The sequence below is a fragment of the Aotus nancymaae genome, unplaced genomic scaffold (assembly GCF_030222135.1).
Source record: "Aotus nancymaae isolate 86718 unplaced genomic scaffold, 86718_ANA_hifiasm-v0.15.2.pri h1tg000030l, whole genome shotgun sequence".
In the NCBI taxonomy this organism is placed as follows: Eukaryota; Metazoa; Chordata; class Mammalia; order Primates; family Aotidae; genus Aotus; species Aotus nancymaae.
The window spans coordinates 27,584,627-27,590,626 of record NW_026988443.1 but is presented as its reverse complement, the minus strand read 5'-3'; the positions used below and the strand labels follow the sequence as shown (position 1 = coordinate 27,590,626).

At 51.2% G+C, this 6,000-nt stretch overlaps 1 non-coding gene across 1 annotated transcript; it reads left to right on the top strand.

Moving 5' to 3' along the window:
- Positions 1-4,688: 4,688 nt before the first annotated feature.
- TRNAM-CAU (transfer RNA methionine (anticodon CAU)) lies at positions 4,689-4,761 on the top strand. The gene has a single exon. It is a non-coding gene; the product is annotated as a tRNA-Met (tRNA).
- The last annotated feature ends 1,239 nt before the right edge of the window (positions 4,762-6,000 follow it).

The following is a 6,000-nucleotide window of genomic DNA, read 5'->3' as shown; positions in this document are numbered from 1 at the left end:
TAACTTAAGTATTGTTTGTGTATCTAAAGGCCATTGATTTCTGTGAGTAAGCTGATTTTTCAGAAAAAGGCTAAAACTACCAAGGAGACGGTGCCAAGGCTTAAGCGCTGAGCCCAGCTGCAAATCTAAGTCGCTGCTGTCCATGAGGAGACGCACGCATTTTGAACTGGGAGGAGATAAGAAGAGAAAGGGCCAAGTGATTCAGTTCTAAATTTCACCTTTTGTTTTATGATGAAGACAATAAAAATCTTGAGGTTATGTTCACTTCAAGAAAAAGAAATGTATGATAAATTTTACACTGTAAATAAATCCTTTTTTGTGGGTGAGGAGCAGGCATTCCTCAGTTATCCCGGTGGGAACCAGGGGAATATAACAGACTGGCCTAAAATTTGGCAGCTCTGGAAGCCACGCCTACTTCCTAGCAGGGGGTCTTGAGAATAACTGGACCCACTCCACACCACATGGTGAGGAGAGAGGGCTCAGCCAGGCCAGGAGGGATCCTCCAGCTCTAAGTGGCCGCAAGTCAGTGATCAGTGACAATCAGTGATCAGCCACTGCCTTCCTGTGCTAGACTCATTCTGTGCACTCTATAATATAATCTCCCTCCAGCAGCCTAGTGAAGTAGATTCAGGTATGATCACTATTTTAGGGGAACAGAGAGGTTAAGACACTTGTCAAAGGTCACACAGCCAAGCATGACAGACCCGGGGAGGAACAGATTACGCCAACCACCATGCACAGGGCTGACCTCATCATTTCATGGAGGAGAAACAAACCCAGAGAGGGAAGAGACATTCTCAAGGTCACACATCCAGTCCAGGTCTCCCACACAGGGCCCTTTGCATCCATGGCCATGTACCGGGGTGTAAGACGCAATGCAAGACTTCCCACTGGAGGAAGGGCCAGAAATTACAGACAACCCTACCAGAGACCTGGGCAGCTTCACTCTGCATGATGGTGGATTTAGTGACCTACCCCAGGAGGTTCTCCTATTTTATTTGATTTTATCACCCAGGTTAGAGTGCAGTGGCACCATCTCAGTTCACCACAACCTCCACCTCCTGGGTTTCAGTGATTCTCCCACCATTCTCCAGAGTAGTTGGAACTACAGGTGCCCACCACCACACCTGGCTAATTAAAAAATTTTTTGTAGAGACAGGGGGTCTCAAAGGGCTGAGATTACAGGCATAAGCCATGGTACTCAGCCCGCCCTTCCCTCCCTTCCTCCCTCCTTCCCTTCCTTCCTTCCTTCCTTCCTTGTTTCTTCTTTTTTGTTAGAGACTTCCTGGAACTTGAATCTGTAGGTCTTCAGTGAGTCAATGATTTCAGCCATGAAGTGAGAGGAAAAATTCCCTTGTGTATACTGGGCCCCTGATATGACCTCACCAACAGTGTCCTGAAGATTCCACAGTGGGGCACTAGTAAGAGAAGAGCCCAATGCGGTGGCTTACGCCTGTAGTCCCAGCACTTTGGAGGCCAAGGCAGGAGGATTGCTTGAGTCTAGGAGTTTGAGACCAGCCTGGGCAACAAAGCGAAACCCCCATCTCTACAAAAGAAAAAGTTAGCTAGGTATGGTGTCATGCACCTGTAGCCCCAGCTACTAGGGAGGCTGAGGCAGGAGGATCATTATGCCCAGGAGTTTGAGGCAGCGGTGAGCTAAGATCATGCCACTGCACTCCTGCTCGGGTGACAGAGCGAGACCCTGTCTCAAAAAATTAAAAAAGACTGGGCACGGTGGCTTATGCCTGTAATCCCAGCACTTGGGGAGGCTGAGGCAGGCAGATTACCTGAGGTCAGGAGTTCGAGACCAGCCTGGCCAACATGGTGAAACCCCATCTCTACTAAAAATACAAAAATTAGTGGGGGCTGGTGGTGGCACATAACTGTAATCCCAGCTATTTAGGAGGCTGAGGCACAAGAACCACTTGAACCCGGGAGGCGGAGGTTGCAGTGAGCTGAGATCTCGCCACTGCACTCCAGCCTGGACAACAGAGCAAGACTCTGTCTAAAAACAAACGAATTCCAGCCAAAGAAGTAAGGGGACTCCTTGCGGTCAGGATCATATCTTAGCTGAGTGTGAAGGGGGAACAGCTTCAGGCATAAAGAAAACAGTAAGAAATGCCTGGGGAGACAGAGAAGGCATGGGTGGTGCCTTTATCTCTGGTCCTGGTCCTGCTGCCTCCCATCTGCTTCTCCCTCCCTGCCCACCAAAGTCCTGGGGCTGCTCCAGTGCCCAACCCCTTCCAATCTTCCACTGCCTCCCCCTCCCCGCTGGTCATGCCAGCCTCATCTCACAGCCACCCTGCCCCTGGCATTGTCCATGTCTCCTGTTCTCACCACTCACCCAGCCTCACAGACCCACCCCTAACACTGAACACTTGGATCTCTGCATCCTACATAGAACTGTCTCCAATCTCGACATTTCACAAATCAATACACAAAAACTACTTCCTGCGAACCTCCTGCAAGGAATTCAGAAAACTCCATACCAGCCTCTGCCCCTAAGAAAATCAGCTCAGGGAAAGAGGAAAGGCACAAAGAAGTAGCAAAGAAAGAAAAACATTCCCTGCTAGTTCTGGGCCACTGTGGCAAAGGGAGGCCAGAAGGAAGGGGTTTTGTGGATGACAGATGCTGGAGTAGGAGGACTGGGTAAGGGGAGGCTGGCAGGAAGGTTCTGCATGGGTCCGTAGAAGTGTGTGTCCCGTTTCACCTGGGTGGGAGAATGTGGGTGGCCTTGTCTTTGCAGGGTCCTGTGTAATATTTCCCCAAAGGCAGGGAGAAGCCACTCAAGGTTGGGAGCAGGGACATCTTGAAAAGTGTATTTAGTGGGATTGCTAGAACAAACTATGTTCCTTCCCTCTACAGCTTCTCTGGCTGAGCAGCTCTTCAGAGCACCTGGGAACCACCTCCACTGGGGATGCTGCCTGTCCATCAGCTTCCCCCTCCTGTTCCCCAGGGAAAAGTGTGTATGTCCCCAAGAGGAACAGGAGGGGAGCCACAGATTCAAGGCTGGCTGCTGGCAGAGAGAAATGCACCCAGGCCACAGACGCAAGGCAGTGCGCTTTCCCCCCTTCAAACTCTCCCTCCTGCGCTGAACCTGGAATGGAGACAGCAGCTTGGGGAATGGAATGGCTTGTGGGTGGGATCCAGAGCCTCCCTTTCCCCATGCCTCTGGGTTCATGGAATGTGGCCCGTCCAGGGGTGGCTCAGATCCTGTCTCTGGATGCAGAAGTCCCAGTCTAATGGAGGACAGGACTGACATAGAGAGAGCTACTGAGAACCGCCTCAAACCCCGGAATGTACTAATCACCAAGTGCCCTACGAGATCAGAGAAGGAAGAATCAGAGTGACCAGCTGTGCGAGAAATCACCCGAAACCAGTTCCCAACGGAGCACTGAAACCCCGTACAGAACAGCAGGTGTGTGCGTGTGGTATTGGGGGTGGAAGACACTAGTCCTTTCAGGTATTGAAATATATGTTTGGTTATCTGGTGAAAACAAGCAAAAATGCCACAAGGACTTAGAGAATGAGTAAGCTGACAAGTTCAAGGTGGTCATCTTACCCAGAATGGGTTTTGGGCAATGGGATGGGGTGAAGACTCCCTGGGGCAGTAACTTCCCTGAAGGAGTGAGGAGGGAACCTTGAGATGGGGAGAGTTCCCTCCACCCACCCATCCACTGGCCATCCCTCCCCGCACCCTTTATTCCTGTCGTCTTTTCATGTGACAATAAATTGTAGAGGCCTGCTCAGAGCGAGCAGTGCGACTCCGCTGCCCTTCAAAATGAGAGGCCCCTGCGTGTAACCAAGAAGCAAGGTTATTTGAAAAAGAAGAGAGAAAAAGAAAAACACGGGATGCAATAAACAAATGAACTAGCAAGTCCAAGACAACCATAATTTCTTCCCTCCATTTTCCGATTGAATTCACGTTCTGGAATCTTCTGGAATCTTCCCTCCCTTCTTCCACCTCACCCCCATCCCGACCCCACGGCCTGGGCCTGGAGATGTCACACCCCAGACCCCTTTTCCGCCTTCCTCCTGCTTTCTTTCTCCCACGTGCGCCTGCTCGCCAGCTCCCCAGGGCCCTAGGCACCCCTGGCTCCCGGGTCGCCCCTGACGCCCACCCGCGGCCAGTGTCGCACGCTCAAGCCTCAGTCCACTCTGGGACCCTGAAACTGGCAGCCACGCGAGCCCATCTCCCGCCCACTCAAGCGACCGTCGCCCTGGAGACCGAGGACCCCAGCTGGGGGCGCCCCTTGCAGCCTCCTCTCCCCTGCGCCCTGGTCCTCGCCACCCCCACCGCTTGCACCAGACCCAGCCGCAGGTCCTCTGCTTCCCCGGCGCCCCGGCCCTGTCACGCCTCGGAGCTTGTCCCCACCTGGCCGTGCCCAGAGTCTACGCACCGGGCGTCCCACACGCACCCCAGGGCCCCACCGCCTCTGGGTGAGCCGCGGCGGCTCGGGTTCCAGGTCCTCACGAGGATGCGCTCCCGGCAGGCAGCTTTCTTCCCGGCGCGGGTCTCGTTCCCTGAGCACAGGCCGCTCCGTTCCCGCGAGAGACCCTCCCACGTGTCCCCACGGTGGGGAGATCAGGGGCTTCTGCCTGCAAAGCCCGACCTTGCAGAAGCGACAGCGAGCGGAAGGTGCTGCAGGTGTTTTCTTATGAGAGGTAGAAACCAACCCTAAGCGGAGGCCCTCTTAGCGCAGTGGGCAGCGCGTCAGTCTCATAATCTGAAGGTCCTGAGTTCGAGCCTCAGAGAGGGCAGCTGTTTTGTTGTGCTACGATCTGCTTTACAAATTGAAAAAATTTGCAGCAAAGGTGACTAGAAGCCGCTAGAGGAATGTCACCCTGCAAAACACTCTGAACCGTGTGCAAGGAGTAGGTGTGCCCCTCAGGGACCAGAGGTTGAAGAAGTGTCGACATCTGAGAGCCAGGTGTACAGGAGAGTGGGACCCCGCCACACGGCTTCCTAAGTACATGCTTAGGTAAACTCGCAAAGATTCAACCTCGCTCATAACAAAAGAAACTCAGATCACAGCCACAGGAGTGGCCATTGTCCCCTCTCCAAGGAATTGAAATCCACAAATGAAGCCGGGTGCATTGGCTCACATCTGTAATCCCAACACTTTGGGAAGCCAAGGTAGGAAGGAGAATAGCTTAAGCCCAGGAATTTAGAGACCATCCTGTGCAGTATAATGGGACCCTGTTTCTACAAATAAAAATTTAAAAATAGCCAGATGTCGTGGCACGTGCCTCTAGTCCTAGCTACTCGGGAGGCTGAGGCGAGGATCACTTAGGTCGAAGCTGAAGCTACAGTGAGCCGTCATTAAAGCACTGCACTCCAGCCTGGGTTTTTGTTTGTTTGTTTGTTTGTTTGTTTTCTTAAAAAAAAAAAAACCTCTAAAATGAGAAAACATGCATGTTGGCGTGAATGTAGGCAAATGGACACTAAGCATTGCTGATGAGAGCTAAATTGAGTCAATTCCTTTTGCAACATCTGTGAAAATCAGTCTCCTAGACTACTCCCGAGCTCCTTTTCCCCGACCTTCCTCTGCTAGGAGAAAGGCCTTGTCTCCACCCTCGCTCCATCCCAGACCCAGCTTCCAAGAGCCACGAAGACCCAGGCAGTCAACGCCCAAACTCAAGAGATCCAGGAGACAGGGATGGGACATGGCTTGAATGACAAGCTCTGATTCTAGCTCTAGCTGAATCCATATTTTTCATTACAATAGCTTCTAATTATTTTGTAGTTTATTCTCTATTAGTTATTTAGAAGTTTTTCTTAATTTCCAAAATAGGAAAATTCTAGTTTTCTTTTTATTATTTATATCTTAATTGCATTGTGGTCAAACAATATATTCTGTAAAAGTTAAATACTTTGAAATTTATGGCTCAAGTATATGGTCGTTTGTAAATGCCGTGTGTATGTGTGTGTGTGTGGGTGGGTGTATTCTGTAGTGGTTGTGTGTCTTGTTCTAAGTTTTCTAATCATGTTATTCAAAG